Here is a 19,005-nt window from a genome sequence, read left to right as displayed (position 1 = left end):
TCTGCCTAGCAACAGACCCACAGAGCGCGTGGCGCGTGTATTTCAGGTCCTACATCTCTATAAAAATTGTGTGTGTATATATAACAGTACTGTGTGTGTGTATAAACTGTATATTACATATCTCTCTATGTGCGTGTCTCTCTCTGTCTCTCTCTGTCTCTCTGTGTCTCTTTCTGTGTCTCTGTCTTCTCTCTGTCTCTCTGTGTCTCTCTGTGTGTGTGTCTCTCTCTGTGTATCTCTGTGTCTCTCTCTCTGTCTCTCTGTGTATGTCTCTCTGTGTCTCTCTGTCTCTCCGTGTCTCTCTGTGTGCTTGTCTCTCTGTGTCTGTGTCTCTGTCTCTCTCTGTCTCTCTGTGTTTCTCTGTGTGTCTCTCTCTCTCTGTCTCTCTCTGTGTCTTTGTCTCTCTCTGTGTATGTTTCTCTCTGTGTCTCTCTCTCTCTCTGTGTCTGTCTCTCTCTCTCTGTGTGTGTCTCTCTCTGTGTCTCTCTGTGTCTCTCTGTGTGTCTGTCTCTCTCTGTGTGTCTGTCTCTCTCTGTCTCTCTGTGTCTCTCTCTGTACTTGCTCCGGCAGTACATATACTAAAATTGGAACGATACAGAGAAGATTAGCATGGCCCCTGCGCAAGGATGACACGCAAATTCTGTCTCTCTCTGTCTCTCTCCGCGTCTCTCTGTCTCTCTGTGTGTCTCTCTCTGTGTCTCTCTGTGTGTGTCTCTCTCTGTGTCTCTCTGTGTCTGTCTCTCTCTGTGTCTCTCTGTGCCTGTCTCTGTGTGTGTCTCTCTCTGTGTCTCTCTGTGTGTGTCTCTCTCTCTGTGTCTCTCTGTGTCTGTCTCTCTCTGTGTCTCTCTGTGCCTGTCTCTGTGTGTGTCTCTCTGTGTGTGTCTCTCTGTGTGTGTCTCTCTCCGTGTCTCTCTCCGTGTCTCTCACTCGGAGGCGACGACGAGAAGAACGATGACGACGACCACGAGGTGGTGACGACGACGACGGCGGCTTGTGATCAGCACGAGGGGGATCATCCCACTGACAGCCACGAGTCACGAGGTCTCCCACGTGGGGGAGGGGCGGGGCTCCTGGCCTCGCTCCGCCACAGGCCACGCCCTCTTTCTAGAAGACACGCCCTCTGTCTAGAAGACACGCCCTCTTTCTAGAAGACACGCCCTCTGTCTAGAAGACACGCCCTCTTTCTAGAAGACACGCCCTCTTTCTAGAAGACACGCCCTCTGTCTAGAAGACACGCCCTCTTTCTAGAAGACACGCCCTCTTTCTAGAAGACACGCCCTCTTTCTAGAAGACACTCCCTCTTTCTAGAAGACACGCCCTCTTTCTAGAAGACACGCCCTCTTTCTAGAAGACACGCCCTCTGTCTAGAAGACACGCCCTCTTTCTAGAAGCTCCTCCCTCTTTCTAGAAGACACGCCCTCTTTCTAGAAGACACGCCCTCTTTCTAGAAGACACGCCCTCTGTCTAGAAGACACGCCCTCTTTCTAGAAGACACGCCCTCTTTCTAGAAGACACGCCCTCTTTCTAGAAGCCCCTTCCTCTTTCTAGAAGACACGCCCTCTTTCTAGAAGACACGCCTCTTTCTAGAAGACTCGCCCTCTTTCTAGAAGCTCCTCCCTCTTTCTAGAAGACACGAACGCCCTTCCCGATGGGGCTATGATAATGTTTATGGTTGTGTTTATTTCTTAGGGAAGTCACAACACAGGCAGTCCTCTACTTACGACGGAGATGCGTTTGGACGACCCCGTCGTAAGCCGAAAATACCGTAAGTCGAAGATGGCCTATAGCCTACCCAGGAGTCTTAAAGGACGGTGATAATTTAGCAAACAAAGCATTTACAGTAGCCGTACTGTATAAACTATATACCGTGTGTATTTATTAATTGCAATACTGTATTGCACAGTGAAATGTAAAGTAAAAACAAGGAAAATTCTTAGCCTACCTATATGAACTGAAATTTAATAGAAAGTTTTAGCAGGAAACAATCCTATCTGCTACAGAAACTTTTAACATGCATTGAACGTATCGTATCGTGGTAACCCTAAAATTAAATCGCTAAAGCTACGTATCATAGTGTAGTGTATAGTGTAATGCATAGTGTAGTGTATAGTGTAGTGTAGAGTAGTGTAGTGTAGTGTATAGTAGTGTATAGTGTAGTGTATAATGACGTGTATAGTGTAGTGTAATAATGTAGTGTATAGTGTAGTGTAATAGTGTAGTGTATAGTGTAGAGTATTGTGTAGTGTATAGTGTAGTGTATAGTGTAGTATATAGTGTAGTGTATACATGCATTGACGTATCGTAACGTATCAATTGTACTGTGTACTCACCAATATTCTTGTCCGTCGTCTGCACACGTGAACGATGTTAGGTTGTTGATGGCAATTTTGTCGAATCGCCATCGTAAGATCAAAATGTCGTAGTCGGACCCCATCGTACCTCGGGGCTACCTGTACATGTATCCATGTCGTTGGGGTTTTATTTCGCCCTACGTAGCCACCGGTCATCATTATTACAGAGGCGCGAGATGAGTTCTCAAGGTTAGGCGGGGGGAGGCTTCAGATTTCCGAGGGTTCTGTGTTGGAAGTTTGGATATGAAGTTGTAAAATAGAATACGGCACAAGTGCAGACAAATAATATGCTTCGTTCACATGTTAGTGATTTGTATTGGAACAGAAAACGCACTGGCAAGTCACGGCAATACGAGGAACACAGCAGAGGGCAGTGCAGCCAAACACATTGTAATGTGCTCCAGACGCAGTAGTAGCAACTAGTGTAGAGGTATTACGTAGAGGGTGTAGCAAGCCCGTTACGTTGGTGGTTTCTACATCAACGTCACCGTGCGTGGGGTGTCTACATCAAACATCCGCATACAGCTCCCGCCCCTACTGGGGGGCAGTTGGTTATATAAGGCGGTGCGCGATAGAAGCTCTGGAGTCGATGGACGCAGAAGAGCCGTGTGAAGGAGTGAAGAGCACGAGCTCACCCTCACTCACTCAGTCACTCACAATCAGTCACTCACTCAGTCACTCAGTCACTCACTCACTTCCCACTCAGTTACTCACTCAGTCACTCGTTGCTCACCACTCAATCACTCACTCAGGTCCACTCAATCAGTCCACTTCACTCAGTCACTCACTCACTCATTCACTCAGTCACATCACCAGTCATCACCACTCAGCGCTCAGTCACTCGTTGCTCACCACTCACAGTCCTTACTCAGTCACTCACTCACGTCAGTCACTCACTCACTCAGTCCACTCACTCACTCAGTCAAGTCTCACCACTCACTCACTCAGTCACTCACATCACTCAGTCGCCCAGTCATCCACTCACTCAGTCACTCACGTGCTCACGCACTCAACATCACCATACAGGTTACTCACCACTCACGCACTCACCCACCCACTCAGCCACCCCACTCACCTACACACTCACCTACTCACTCACCTACTAAGAGTACCAGCTAGCTAGCCTAGCCCGGGACTACTACCCTGACTCGCTGCTCTTGTAAGAGCCGGGCAGGGCAAGCCAGGTGCGACCTCAGAGCAGCAGCGAGGTCTTCTGTGTCCTTGTGAGGGCCAGACTCGTGTGGCTGAGGGTCGGACCTGAGCCGAAGCTGGGCCAGGTGAGTTAGCCTCCTCTACTAGGATGGTCTGGGTTAGAGGGGTGTAGTAGGAGCTGACGGGGAAACGTTAGCTGAGGGACACTGCCTCGGATAGAACCGGGTGAAGGGGCCGATTCCTCTTCTTCGAGTGTTAGAGTCGTTACTCTGCTGTGTTGGATTTAATTGTAATGAATACGTGTTGGTCAACGTCTCCTGCTCTACTTACGCCATTACACTTGTATGCGTCTATGCTCCCACCCGCACTGACCAGCTTGCTGAGCTGTGGTCAAATCACCTTGACAACCCACACGACGAGTTGTGTGGGGGGGGCAGGGGGCTCACCCAGCAGTGGATTTATAGAAAGGTCCACCACGCTTGGTTGTTCAACATGGAAAGTCGTGCTGCAGTGAGGCGCAACCAGCGAGATGATAATTGGTTTTTTACCCTTTATCTGGCAACAAAACTGACACCTTGAGGGCATTCATTATCAGAGTTATGTTTTTTGTTTGCATTATGACTGCAGGCATTGTGGTCTATGCAAACATGACTCATCGTAAAAACGGTGTCAGTTTTGTTGCCAGATAAAAGGGTTAAAAAACAATTATCATATTTTTTTTTACTGGCAAATGAGGTACCAATGGTGTAAACCAGCGAGATGTTAACTGCCTTGCCAGGTATACAGGGTACCTACAGGGTACCTGTATACCTGGAGTTTGCGTATCTCTCTCTCTCCCCGCGGTCGTATGGATTGTTCTCCGGCTCCTCCGGGTTTGTCCCCTCCACGTGTAAGAATCGACATCAACTGCGCGTTCAGTGTCGGTCTTCTGCTCTAATGTCCACAGCGATGAGCAACTCCGTTGAGCATTATTTGTGGGCAGTTTGCTTCTGAGAAAGAGCGAAATAGCCCAGTTGGTCTCACCTCATCATATAAGAAGATGAATCCCTGCAGTCACGAAAGTTTTAAATCGAAATTGCAAATTTCGTTACTGCAGCTCCATGCTATTAACATTCCTTCCCTTTATTAATGCTAACCCTACTCCCTCCCTTTCATGCTGCTAATCCTGCATAATGCACGGGCATAATATGACTTTGAGACCCCCCGCCCACCTCCTACGCATTCCATAAGTAGTGACTAATCCCATATCTGCATTTCCCTAACATATGCTAAATTCCTCTTGATATGCAAATGATTTTGTCAAGGTGCTCTTCCCCCTCCAACCCAGCTTAAATATACGCTGCCAAGCCTGGTGGTGTTCATTCAGACGCTGTCTTTTCGACAGCCCTGTTCTTCACCTGAGGACGGCTGCTTGCGTTGTGGCCGGAACGTCGTGAGAATTATTATAATGTTTTATATTTATTATTTTATTATTTCCCTTTTACGTGACTTTACCGAAAGAATCAAGAAGAAGACTGTAAAGCAGTCTCATAAAACATTCACGTGCAAACATCAAGAAAGTTTGAAGCAAGCGGTCATCTGGTTTGCAACGGTGTTTTGTTATTTTTCCTCTTTGGGGAGTAAGCATCGCTGAATACTTTCATGTCACTACATTCACAATTGCACGCAGGGTCTCTAACACACTATAGCTCGGAGCTAATGGGTTGAATTGAAATCGTTTTTTGTTGAAAATTTAAAATGCTTGTTTTCTCATATGCAATGTTTAAATTATTAAGGAGATCGCACTTATCACTGAGAAACCAGGAGAGCAGTGGAGGAATTACGGGCACATGAAAAGATGTTGCAGCCAATTGGCATTCTTACATGAACAAAAAATGTTCTCGCTGGAAATTGCATCGGGGTCGGGATTGAACCCACAACCTCATGCGTACCAGGCGAGGTAGTCAACGTCTAGCCACCGTGGCACAGATGGGTAAGTTGCGTGGAACTTGCTTTAGCGGTGCTCACAACAATTGGAAAAGCACCGGGCGGATAAAATAGTGGAATAACTAAACGTGGCGATGTTTACGGGAAAGGTGCTTCTGCAGAGAGGATGGAGATAGCGTTGCGATTGACGTATCTAGTTTACAAATCGCGCTTTACGCTCTTGACGCCCTAAAAACTTTGAAGCATGAAGAATTCTTATTTGAAATCGGCGTTTCCCCCCCCCCCTTTCAACTCATCAATAAATCAAATCAATGAAAGTGATGTCACCGTCTCATCTACCAGCGGCGGGCGTCGATAGACAATGTGACTGTTTTATTTCTTGAAACACGACACAACAATTTACGGAACAGTATATATTTTTTATTAGAAAACTAATTTGTCACCTCGAGCTGCTTAGCGGGGCGACGCCCCAACTCCCCCTTAGTGGATACCAACCGCGACTTGCAGGCAGCGGCGGTGGCCCCGAGGTGCTGGTTATAAAAAGAGCCTCTACTCGGCGCACAACTCAGACGCGTGGAGACGTGGGAACAGCAGCAGCAGCAGCAGCGGTAACAGCATCATCCAGCAGCAGCAGAGAGAGCAGCTGACCAGGGACCGTGTAAGTCGTCGGCCCTGCCTCCACTACGGGCTGTGTGCTCCGTATAACGTCGATTCAAGAGCACGAAGAGATGATGTAATGCAGCGATACCCGCAATTGCCCCTACAGGCCGCCAGGTGTCACCCTGTCACTACACGAATTAACAGATCAAAGAGGAGGCACGTGAACGACAAACAATCACAGGGAAGACGCAGATCGTCGGGGAAAAAAATGAACCCGTAAAAACAAAGTTTTTCACTATAAATCCTTTATATGCGTGGCGGCTAGTGTCCTCTCGTCCTCTGGCTTGAGATGGCTGCCACCTATGGGTCAGATGATTGCATGCCACCATTAAGCAATTGGTAATTGAATATAATTTATTTTTCCCTAAAAAGTGTAAAATTTTGGAAAAATGTTTTCACGAAAATAAATTGTCACGCACAACGAGTCTGTGTGCAAAATGTCAGCTCGATTGGATCACGGGAAGTGGGTTAAAAACTACCGAAAGATTTGCACGGTCGTAAGCGCGCAAGCAAGTGAACTTAATATAAAGGATTAAAGAAATCTAAAGTGTTAAAACCGACAGGGGAGCGAGCGGTGAACGCCGTGAGAAAACCCCCAACGAGACACGAGAGACAAACGTCGAGATCCCGAGCGGAGGAGGCCGTGCCAGCGAACACGACTAAGACGCAGTGGGAGGAGGTGGTGGAAGAATCGGCGGCGGCGTCGTCGACGTTGAGAAGTCGCCGCGGCGTATGGAGGCCACCGCCACCGCGGACGAGAAACTGTGCGGGGGGAGAGGAGGCAGAGCGAGGTGACGGTGAAACACCCGTCACCGTAACGGTGAAACACCCGTCACCGTGACGGTGAAACACCCGTCACCGTGACGGTGAAACACCCGTCACCGGGCAGAGGCCTCGTTGGGGCCGTGAGAAGTGCCAAAGTGATCTTCTTGGTTCTTTCGGTAAAGTCACGTAGAAGGGAAATAATAAAATAATAAAAATAAAACATAATAAAATAATTCTCACGACGTTTCGGCCACAACGCAAGCAGCATCTGAGGACGGCTGCTTGCGTTGTGGCCGAAACGTCGTGAGAATTATTTTATTATGTTTTATTTTATTATTCTATTACTTCCATTCTACGTGACTTTACCGAAAGAACCAAGAAGATGAATCCCTGCAGTCACGAAAGCTTTACATCGAAAGGCCAAAGTGGCCGTGACGTTTGTACCGCTCGCCTCTCGTTCTGTGTTTCTATTTTACCGGGAAAGGCCCCTGCCGGAGCTGCTGTTCGACGCTTTTTTCGGAAGCGTCCCGGCCACCGCAAACGACGGCTCGACAAAGCGGTTAGTGCCATCATCAACATCATCACGTCTCCCCAGTGCTAGCGATGTTCACTACACACCACACCGGGTACTCATTTGAGGCCGAGTCGACCTAGGAGAGGCCCAGGACCAGTTCAGAAAATCGTCAGGAAGAGGGGCCTCTGGCACAAGATTATTCAATACAATTTTCATTCGTGATTTTGTCGTGATTAATCGAAGGTGGAGGGGTGACCAGCCCCTCGTACCCATCCAGAGCCCCCATTTAGCCGCTGTGGTGGTTACAAACGCCATGAAGGGAAAGGCCAATTTAAATTGGCCCTCCCCCCACGGCACTGCCCACCACAGCGTTCCAGTCCGGCACCACGAGGAGGTAGGGGGTTGTTCTTTTGCTTCCCACACAACAACAACAACAACCGCCATTGGCCACTAAGTGGCGGTGACGTCACCACGATGTTTGGGCCAGGCCATGTGCACCTTGAGGCCACGTGAAGTGTCGAACGCCCGCTGGCAGGAGGTCACGGGGCAGACCCAGGTGCCTACGGGTCGACTAACTGAGATGACCGAGATGACTGGCTGATGCACCACCTGTGCCCCGTACTGTGCCAACTTGCTGTGCTTTAGCCACCCGGCGCTCACACACACGGACGCACGCACACACAGACACACGCACACACGCACGCACAGACACACGCACAGACACACAGACACACGCACAGACACACGCACACACGCACACACGCACACACAGACACACGCACACAGACACACGCACACACGCACACACACACAGACACACACACAGACACACAGACACGCACACACACACAGACACACACACACAGACACACACACAGACACACACACACAGACACACAGACACACAGACGCACCTGTAGTGCGGCGCGTCGGTGACGGCGGTGACGAGCTGGGTGAACGAGGGCCTGCAGGAGCTCTCCGCGTGCCAGCAGCTCAGCATGAGGCGACGGAGACATATGGGGCATCCCATGGGACGTGGCAGTCGCCAGCCACCTTCCACTGCCTCCAGCACCTGGGGGCACACAGAGACCCATAGACTACTCATAGAGACCCACAGACTCACCACACAGAGACCCACAGACTCACCACACAGAGACCCACAGACTCACCACACAGAGACCCATAGACTCACCACACAGAGACCCACATAATCACCACACAGAGACCCATAGACTCACCACACAGAGACCCACAGACTCACCACACAGAGACCCACAGACCCGCCACACAGAGACCCACAGACTCACCACACAGAGACCCACAGACTCACCACACAGAGACCCGCAGACTCACCACACAGAGACCCACAGACCCGCCACACAGAGACCCACAGACTCACCACACAGAGACCCACAGACTCACCACACAGAGACACACAGACTCACACAGAGACCCACAGACTCACCACACAGAGACCCACAGACTCACACAGAGACCCACAGACTCACCACACAGAGACCCACAGACTCACACAGAGACCCACAGACTCACCACACAGAGACCCACAGACTCACACTACAGGGCTGCTGGTGCTGAACTCACGTCCCGGTTGCTCATGTCCCAGTATGGCCGCTCGCCGTGTGTCATCACCTCCCACATGACGACGCCGTAGCTCCACACGTCGCTTGCCGACGTGAACCTGAGCTGGGAAATCGCCTCCGGGGCGGTCCAGCGGATGGGGATCTTCCCCCCCTGGGGGACATTCACAATTTGATTTCGCCCTCGGCTTTCGCGGCCGATGTCGTCAGTACGCGGCGAAGGGTTTGGTATTAGGTTTTGACCCTTTCAACTGGTACAAAACTGACACCTTTATACAAGGCATCATGTTTGCAATAACCACAACACAAGCAGTCAAAATGCAAACAAAAAGAAACAACTCTGGTAATGATATGCACTGTCCTCGAAGCTGATTGGTCCACACCCGAGACAGCTTTTCTTAGAGTCTAGTCTCCATTGGTGTTGGACCAGATTGCGCCAAAAGGCGCACAACTCAAAGACAGCGCACTATCAGAGTATTGAGAGCTCGGGGTGAAGCATTTACACTATGAGACTTCTCCTTTACCAGTGGCAAAATAAATTATTAGGTTTTTACCCTTTCAACTGGTACAAAACTGACACCTTTCTCCACCCACCTTTACCCGGGTGGTGTACACCGCCTCGGAGTGGTCGTCCGGCAGAAGCATCCGCGAGAGTCCGAAGTCGGACACCTTGCACGTGAGCTCGCCGCTGACGAGCACGTTGCGGGCGGCCAGGTCCCGGTGCACGTAGCCCACGCAGGACAGGTGCCGCATGCCGCACGCCACGTCCCGCAGCATCCCCACCAGCTGGGGCAACAGCAAGTGGCCCTTCTTCTTCTACGCCGTGGTCCAGGCCAGAGGGGGGGAGGGGGAGGAGGGAGAGGGGGGGGGCAAGAGAGGTGGAGAGGGAGGAGAGGGAAGAGGGAGGGTAGGAGAGGGGGGAGAGGGGAGGAGGAGAGGGGGAGGGGGGGAGAGGGAGAGGAGGGAGAGGGGGGGTAGAGGAGGGGGGAAGAGGAGGGAGAGGGGGGAGAGGGGGAGAGGGGGAGAGGGAGGAGGAGAGGGTAGGAGAGGGGGGAGGGAGAGGGGGAGGGGAGAGGGGGAGAGGGGGGAGAGAGGAGGGAGAGAGGGAGGAGGGGAGAGGAGAGGGGGGGAGAGGAGGGGGGAGGAGAGAGGGGGGGAGGGGGGGGGGGGAGGGAGGAAGAAGAGAGGGGGGAGAAGGAAGGAAAGGAGGAGGGGGGGAGGAGGCGATGAGGAGGAGGCGCCTGGGTGACGTTGCTGTGGTGCGGCCGTCTGGAACGCTCTTCCAGGAGCTGCGAGGTGCTTTTACGTCATCGTTATCGTCACCGTCGAGTTTGACAAACTAATTTGTTTAGAACTGCCGCTTGTTGTGTTGGTTTGCCCCCGCCCCAGCGCCAGTTGGCTACGTAAGGTGCAAAGGAAGTTTGATGCACACGCGTGCAGTCATCACCGCAAGCGGAAGCCCCGGTTCGTAAGAAACTACGGCACACAACAACAACACAACAACAACACAACAACACAACAAACAACAACAACAACACCAACAACACAACAACACAACAACAACACAACAACACAAAACAACAACACAACAACAACACAACAACACAACAACAACAACAACGCCACCGTTTTGCTCTTCATGTGGGGACAGTTACAGACACACCGCTGAGTGTTGTGAGGCCTGCACGCAACCGATATCGCATCACTTGGCATTGCCACTTCTTACCTGAGGAACACATCCAAGGGAATGTTTTTCCATGATTCTGGTGATTGATCATAGATGGGTTTACCTTCGTCGAGGGGGCAAGAAAAGCAAGACGTTAGCAATCCACGCAAAGCATTCACGACTAATACCGCACATCATCACAGGGTCCATAAGCACCTTAGTATTGCTGCCAGATGGCATCGCTGTGTTTTCATAAACACGAACTTTCAGAGGTACGAACAAAACCTGTTCGTATGTCCGGTTGCCCGTTCTGAACCGAGAGTTGTAAGTTCAACCACCACACGCAATAGATGGTGGTGGGGCATCTACATCTGCAGAGCGTGAAGAACCAGTGGCATCTACATCTGCAGAACGTGAAGAACCGTAGTGTAATGTGCAGTGTGTATAGGTAGTGTAGTGTAGTGTATAGTAGTGTAGTATGGTAGTGTATAGTGTAGTGTTAGTGTAGTGTATGTGTATAATAGTGTAGTGTATAGTGTAGTGTATAGTAGTGTATAGTGTAGTGTATAGTGTAGTGTATAGTAGTGTATATGTAGTTAGTAGTGGTGTATAGTAGTGTATGTAGTGTATAGTGTAGTGTATAGTGTAGTGTATAGTAGTGTAGTGTATAGTGTAGTGTAGTGTGAAGTGTATGGTATAGTGTAGTGTATAGTGTAGTGTTATGTAGTGTATAGTAGTGTATAGTGTAGTGTATAGTGTAGTGTATAGTGTAGTGTAGTGTATAGTGTAGTGTATAGTGTAGTGTATAGTGTAGTGTATAGTGTAGTGTATAGTGTAGTGTTAGTGTAGGTATAGTAGTGTATAGTGTAGTGTATAGTAGGTATAGTTGGAGAGCAAATCCAAACATTTCCCATCCGAGTGCGGTGACGTTTCACCGGTGATCACGACAACGGGCTTCACCAGCCGCACAGCCAGCGACGTAACAGACTCGCCGGTGTGACTTTGTTTAAACTGCGTAGAAGGGACGTTCTCTGCAGCAGCTCACTCTTGGTGACGACGCCCTCCAGGCGGACGATGTTGCGATGGTCGAACTGGCCCATGACGCTCGCCTCGCACAGGAAGTCTTGCTGCTGCTGCTCGTTGGATCTGCCCTTCAGCGTCTTGACGGCCACGCTCACCGTCGCTGCCCCTCCCTGCTGCCTCGCTTCAGGTATCCGATGCGCACCTTGCCAAACTCTCCTGCGGGCCAAGGGGTCAAAGGCAGTGGGTAGCACAAAGTTCAAAAAAGTTCAAAGTCATGTATAGGTAGAGCCCCTCGTGTTTATGTAGATGCAGCCCCGACGCATTGTCGAGGCTGGTGGTGCAGCGACAGAGTCAATCACGCCCCTGGCCGTCTTTGTCTCTCCCCCCCCCCCCCCAGCGCTGATGGATCTGTACACACTGCACCAATCAGTGCTCACTTGTCAGGCTGGGTTGACCTCGGTTCAAGTTCATGTATTAGGTGTGGCCCTGTGAGCCATTCGGCTCTTGAATCGGGTGCAACCGCAACAAACAAAGAACAGAAACGTGAACAAGAAAACATCTTAAAGTGACTAAGTGCAAACAGGTCCACACCCGAGACAGCTTTCCTTAGAGCCTAGTCTCACATGGGTGTGGATCAATCAACTTCAAGGACAGTGCATACATTATCAGAGTTGTGTTTTTGTTTGCATTATGTCTGCAGGTATTGTGGTCCATGCAAACATGACTCCTTGTAAAAAAGGTGTCAGTTTTGTTGCCAGAAAAAAGGGTAAAAAACCAATTATCATATTTTTTACTGGCAAATGAGGTTCCAATGGTGTAAATGTGACGTTAATAGCAGTGGCGGGCTTGTCAATAGAGGGCGCAGGGGCGCCGCCCCCATCATTATTCAAGAAATATACATATACAAATTTATATAAAAATACATAAATAAAATATTTTTTTCATACGATGTGCCGGCTGGTAGTAAGAAAAGCATCAGCATTTAATAAAAACTGGCTTTAATCGGTCAACTATTTCTATGTTTTTCAATGTGTTTCATGCGGGGCGCCGGACAAATGGATGTCTATGTGAGACTTTAAATTTTCGGACAGCATGTGACCTGAAGCTGGTCTCTAATTGGTTTCTTAAAGATTCTCCTCGGGGCGCAAGTCGTTGCGTCCCTGGCCAATCAGAATTGGATACATGTTATTTTATCCAATCTGATTGGTTCTCGTCACCTGTCATTCAAATTTACGCTCTGGGCCACTACTGCGAGTGGCGCAGGCGACACCACTTTGACACTTGCTAGGCTGATCAAATTTTTTGTGTAAACAATGGCAAGCAGTTCATCCAAATTCTGTAATTTATTTACAAAAAAAAACCCTGTCACAAGGCTTTCCGGCTGGAAGAAATAAAAAAGATAAAGGATCTCGGACCGGACCAACCCGATTTACAAATCCAGCAGCAGGCCAGTGACGAGGACGAAGCTACACACGAAGCTTCACCCGCGCTTGTTATGAGAAACGGAGGTGGCTTGGCTGGATGTGATGTAGCAATTCTCTTTTTTGTTTTCCCCTGGTCTTTTATTTCAAAGTGTCTGCACTGAAGTTTTGTGGACAACGACGGGGGTAAGAGACCTCAAAACATCTCTCTGGACAAATGCAAACGTCATGAAAGTAGCCGCAGCCATAATTGATAATAGCATGAAACTAACGTTTTATGTTCAAGTAGGAAACATGCTTTTTTGGTACTTGGTCTGAAATGTATATAAAGAGAAACATTTATGTTCAAGTAGGAAACATGCTTTTTGGTACTTTTTGGTCTGAAATGTAAATAAAGATCATCAAAATTTATATTCAAGTAGTCAAAATGGTTTTTGGTACTGCTTTATATTTATTGCCCCCCTCAATAAAATAAAAAAAATGCGCCCCCCCAAAAATAAATATCACCAGCCGCCACTGGTTAATAGCTTCCAAAAGCCAAACAGTTTCTCCCGCTCGTCCGCCATTGTTGTCAACGTGCACCAGGGGTCTCCAGAGCCCTGGAGGCACAAACATTTCTCGCAAATTCTCAGCGGCGGTGTCAACATTCTTTTGAAGTGAACGCCCTGTGAGTAAGTTTTAGTTGACGGTACAGACGTGTCCGCTCCCCACCCCCCCCTCCCCCGTTCACCTGCACCGATGACATGTCCAAGTTTGATTCGCGAAGCGTCGATTTCCTTGGCGAACTCGCGGAGAGCGTCGCTGGGCACGTCGTAGTCGTGTGGGTCGATGTAGAGCCGGAAACCCGGCATCTTCACTGTGGGGGGCAACGGCGACATTAACTGGGGCACGGCGGTGTGAGAGGTGAGTGTGTGAGGGGTGGTGTTTGTGTGTGTGTATGGGGTGGTGTGTGTGTGCGTGTGTGTGTGAGGGGTGGTGTTTGTGTGTGTGTATGGGGTGGTGTGAGAGTGTGAGTGTGGAGGGGTGGTGTTTGTGTGTGTGTATGGGGTGGTGTGTGTGTGCGTGTGTTGAGGGGTGGTGTGTGTGAGGGGTGTATGTGTGTATGTGTGTGTGAGGGGGGAGTGTGTGAGGGATATGTGTCTATGTGTGTGTGAGGGGTGGTGTGTGTGTGTGTGAGGGGTGTGTGTGTGTGTGTATGTGTGGTGTGTATGTGTTGTATGTATGGTGTGTGTGTGTTGAGTGTGTGTGTATGTATGTGTGTATGTGTGTATGTATGTGTATGTATGTGTGTATGTATGTGTATGTGTAAGTGTGTATGTGTATGTATGTAAGTGTGTATGTGTAAGTGTGTATGTGTATGTGTTGAGTGTGTTGAGTGTGAGAGGTGGAGGAGCGTTCACCCCGCACGCTGTAGAAGCGAGGTCGCGTCTCTTGGGGAGACTCCCACTTTGCCCGGAAGTGACCGCACCTCCTTCAGACACAAGGCGACGCACGAATCAGCAGCAGCAGCAGCAACAGCAGTAGCAGCAGTAGTAGCAACAGTAGTAGCAGCAGTAGTAGTAGCAACAGCAGCAGTAGCAACAGCAGCAAGTAGCAGCAGCAGCAGTAGCAACAGCAGCAGTAGTAGCAGCAGTAGCAGCAGCAGTAGCAGCAGCAGCAGTAGCAGCACAGCAGCAGTAGCAGCAGCAGTAGTAGCAACAGCAGCAACAACAGCAGCAGCAGCAGTAGTAGCAGCAGTAGCAGCAGCATCAGCAGTAGCAGCAGCAGTAGCAACAGCAGCAACACAGTAGTAGCAACAGTAGTAGCAGCAGTAGCATCAACAGCAGCAGCAGCAGTAGTAGCAGCCAGCAGCAGTAGCAGCAGCAGTAGCCAGCAGTAGCAACATAGCAGTAGCAACAGCAGTAGCAACAGCAGTAGCAAGCAGGCAGTAGCAACAGCAGCAACAGCAGCAGCAGTAGCAACAGCAGCAACACGCAGTAGCAACAGCAGTAGCAGCAGCAGTAGCAACATGCAACAGCAGCAGCAGTAGCAACAGCAGCAACAGCAGCAACGCAGCAGCAGCAAGGCAGCAGACATCAACGCCGCGTGAGTCGTGAAAGAAGCGAGTTTCGCTCCGGAGGTCAACACGGAGGGGGCATTTGCCTCTCTGTGCAGCCAATCCACGTGGGCACACTCACAGCGCACACAACGCCTGTGTGTGACCCCCCAGTGCCCCCCCCCCCCCCGTGCCCCCCCCCACCCTCTTCTTGACGATGATGAAAGAGGCAGCGATGAGCAGCAGACCCGCGAGGAGGGCGGACACCGAGGCGGCCCAGATGACCACCTCCTGCGTCAATTTCGCTGGGGGGAGGGGCGAGCAAATACATCCTTTCATTACAGGGAAAAACAACCACAACGACAATAACCACAAACACAACCACAAACAACAGAGCAACCCTACAACAACAACCACACAACCACACAGACAGGAGGGCTGGGGTGCGTGGTGGGTAGTGTGTAGGTTGGTAGTGGGTTGGTGGTGGCGTAGTGGTTGAGTTGTGGTGTTGGTGGTGGGGTTGGATGTTGGTGTGGTGGGGTGGGGGTGAGGGTGGTGGTGGGGTTGGTGCTGGTTGGTGGTGGTGGTGGTGGGTTGGTGGTGGTGGTGGTGGTGCTGGTTGATGCTGGTTGATGCTGGTTGGTGGTGGTGGTGGGTGGGTGGGTGGTTGGTGGTGGTGGGTGGTGGTGTTGGTGGGTGGGTGGTGGTGGTGGTTGGTGGTGGTGCTGGTTGAGGCTGGTTGATGCTGGTTGGTGGTGGTGGTGGTGAGTGGTGGGTGGTTGGTGGTGGGGGGGTGGGTGTTGTGTGGTGGTGTGGGTGGGTGGGGGTGGGTGGGTGGGTGGTGTGGTGGTGGGTGGTGGTGGTGTGTTGTGGTGGTGGGTGGTGGGGTAGGATGGTGGGTGGTGGTGGGGCTGGGGGTGGTGGTGGTGGTGTGGTGGGTGGTGGTGTGGTGATGTGGTTGATGCTGGTGGTGGGGTGGTGGTGGTGGGTGGGTGGGTGGTGGTGGTGGGTTGGTGGGGTGTGGGTAGTGGGTGGTTGGTGGTGGGGTGGGGGTGTGGGTGTGGTGTGGTGGTGGTGGTGGGTGGGTGGGGTGGGTGGGGTGTGGGGGGTTGATGGTGGTGGTGGTGGGGTGGTGTGGTGGTGGTGGGGGGTAGTGGTGTGGGGTGGTGGTGGTGGGGGTGTGGTGGTGGTGGTGGTGGGTGGGGGTGTGGGTGGTGGTTGGTGTGGTGGTGGTGGTGGTGGGGGTGGTGGGTGGGTGGGTGGGGGTGGGGTTGTGGAGGGGTGTGGTGGTGGTGGGGTGGTGGGTGGTGGGGTGGTGGGGGTGGGGTGTGGGGGGTGTGGTGGTGGTGGTGGTGGTGGTGGTGGGTGGGTAGTGGGTGGTGGTGGTGGTGGGTGGGGGTGTGGGTGTGGTGTGTGTGGTGGTGTGGTGGTGGTGGTTGTGTGGTGGTGGTGGTGGGGGGTTGGTGGTGGTGGGGTGGTGGTGGTGGTGGGGTGGTGGTGGTGGTGGTGGGTGGGTGGGGGAGGGTGTGGGGGTGGTGGTGGTGGGGGTGGTGGTGGTGTGGTGGGGGGTAGTGGTGGTGGTGGTGGTGGTGGTGGGTGGGTGTGTGGGTGCTGGTGGTGGTGGTGGTGGGTGGGTGGGGTGTGGTGGTGGTGTGGTGGGTGGGTGTGGGGTGTGGTGGTGGTGGGTGGGGGTGGTGGGTGGTGGTGCGGTGGTGGTGGTGGGTGGTGGTGGTGGTGTGGTGGGTGGGGGTGAGGGTGTGGAGGGGTGATGGTGGTGGTGGTGTGGTAGTGGGTGGTGGTGTGGTGGGTGGGGGTGGGGTGTGGGGTGTGGTGGGGGTGGTGGGGGGGGGTAGTGGGTGGTTGGTGGTGGGGGGTGTGGGGTGGGGGGTGGTGTGGTGGTGGTGGTGGGTGGGTAGTGGGTGGTTGGTGGTGGTGGGTGGGGGTGGTGTGGTGGGGTGGTGGTGGGGTGGGGTGGTGGGTGGGTGGGGGTGGTGGTGGTGGTGGGTGGGTGGTGGTGGGGTGGTGGTGGTGGTGGTGGTGGTGGTGGGTAGTGGGTGGTGGTGGGTGGTGGGTGGTGGTGGTGGTGGGTGGTGGTGGTGATTGGTGGTGGTGGTGTGGGTTGGTGGTGGTGGTGGTGGGTGGTGGTGGTGGTGGTGGTGGGTGATGGTGGTGGGTGGGGTGGGTGGTGGGGGGGTGGTGGGGTGGGGGTGGTGGTGGTGGTGGGTGGGGTGGGTGTGGTGGTGGTGGTGGTGGGTGGGTAGTGGTGGTTGGTGGTGGTGGGTGGGGGTGTGGGTGGTGGTGTGGTGGTGGTGGTGGGGTGGGTGGTGGTGGGTGGGGTGGGTGGGGGGTGAGGGTGGGGGGGGTGTGGTGGGTGGGTAGTGGGGGTGGTGGTGGTGGTGGGGGGTGGTGTGGGGTGGTGGTGGTGGTGGGGTGGGTGGTGGTGGTGGTGGGGTGGTGGTGGGGGGGTGTGGTGATGCTGTTGGTGGTGGGTGGTGGTGGGTGGGGGTGGTGGTGGTGGGTGGTGGTGGGGGTGGTGGTGGTGGTGGTGGTGGTGGTGGTGGGGGTGGGTGTGGTGGTGGTGGTGGTTGGTGGTGGTGGTGGTGGGTGGGTGGGGGGGGTGAGGGTTGTGGAGGGTGATGGTGTGGTGGTGGGTGGTGGTGTGGTGGTGGTGGGTAGTGGTTGTGTGGTGTGTGGGGTGGTGGTGGGTGGGGTGGGGTGAGGGTGTGGGGGGTGATGGTGGTGGTGGGGTTGGTGGTGGTGGTGGTGGGTGGGTAGTGGTTGGTGTGGTGGTGTGGTGGTGGTGGGTGGTGGGTGGGGGTGAGGGTTGTGGGGGTGGGGTGGTGGTGTGGTGGTGGTGGTGGTGGTGGGTGGGTGGGTGTGGTGGTGGTGGTGGTGGTTGGTGGGGTGGTGGTGGGGGTGTGGGTAGGGGTGCTGGTGGTGGGGTGGGTGGTGGTGTGGGTAGTGGCTGGGGTGTGTACTCACGTTCGCGAGACGTGTGGAAGTGGAGTGTGGCTGCGGCTGTAGTCCCGTAGCCGGCGGCGTTGCGAGTGCGAACCCGCAGCGAGTAGCCCGCCGCACGGCGGAGCCCCCCACGGCCACACGCGGCTCGCTGCAGAGCAGCGCATCAAACTCAGCCTCGTCAGTGTCAGTGTCGTCAGCCTCGTCAGTGTCAGCGTCGTCATCATCGTCATCCTGGGGGAGGGGGGGGGAAGATGGGGGCGGGGTACAGATGGGGGAGGGTGCAGATGGGGGGGGGACAGAGGGGGGGGGGGGACAGATGGGGGGGGGACAGATGGGGGGGGACAGAGGGGGGGCGGGGTACAGATGGGGGGACAGATGGGGGCGGGGTACAGATGGGGGGAGGGTGAGGGGGGGGGGACAGATGGGGGGACAGATGGGGGCGGGGTACAGATGGGGGGAGGGTGCAGATGGGGGGGGGGACAGATGGGGGGGGGACAGTGGGGGGGGGACAGATGGGGGGGGTACAGATGGGGGGAGGGTGCAGATGGGGGGGACAGATGGGGGTGGGCAGATGGGGAGTACGATGGGGGGGTACAGATGGGGGGGGTACAGATGGGGGGGTGCAGATGGGGGGGGGGGGTGGGTTCAGACTCATCCCACAGAGACCCATTGAACTTGGTCACTGGTTCACGGGATGATGATGTTGTTGTGTCAAACTCGCTGCCTCACTTGCTAATGCAAAGACAAAGATCCCCCGTGTAGTGTCAGCAGACTGTAGGGGCAAGTGTTTTAGCGAGTAGCACCTACGAAGGCCGGCACGGCACACGAGGGGGTGGGTGGCCAGCACCACGCCCGGCCGCCTTTGTCTCCCTAGTGGCACAATGTTTACACACCGTACGGGAACTCATTGAGGCTGAGGTCGACTTAGGGGAG

The 19,005-nt window shown here is 53.1% G+C and overlaps 1 non-coding gene and 1 pseudogene across 1 annotated transcript; one reads left to right on the top strand and one right to left on the bottom strand.

The window, feature by feature from the left end:
* The first annotated feature begins 554 nt into the window (after nucleotides 1-554).
* On the top strand, nucleotides 555-658 carry LOC133362580 (U6 spliceosomal RNA). Its single transcript, XR_009757511.1, has one exon. It is a non-coding gene; the product is annotated as a U6 spliceosomal RNA (small nuclear RNA).
* A 6,090-nt stretch (nucleotides 659-6,748) lies between these two features.
* Nucleotides 6,749-18,303, bottom strand: LOC133362579 (ephrin type-A receptor 4a-like; annotated as a pseudogene).
* Between the last annotated feature and the right edge of the window lie 702 nt (nucleotides 18,304-19,005).

This window comes from Lethenteron reissneri, unplaced genomic scaffold (genome assembly GCF_015708825.2).
Source record: "Lethenteron reissneri isolate LAM-NWPU_2019-01 unplaced genomic scaffold, ASM1570882v1 scaffold_1534, whole genome shotgun sequence".
NCBI classification, from domain to species: Eukaryota; Metazoa; Chordata; class Hyperoartia; order Petromyzontiformes; family Petromyzontidae; genus Lethenteron; species Lethenteron reissneri.
Note: the sequence above shows the minus strand (reverse complement) of the source record. Positions and strands in the feature narration are given on the sequence as shown.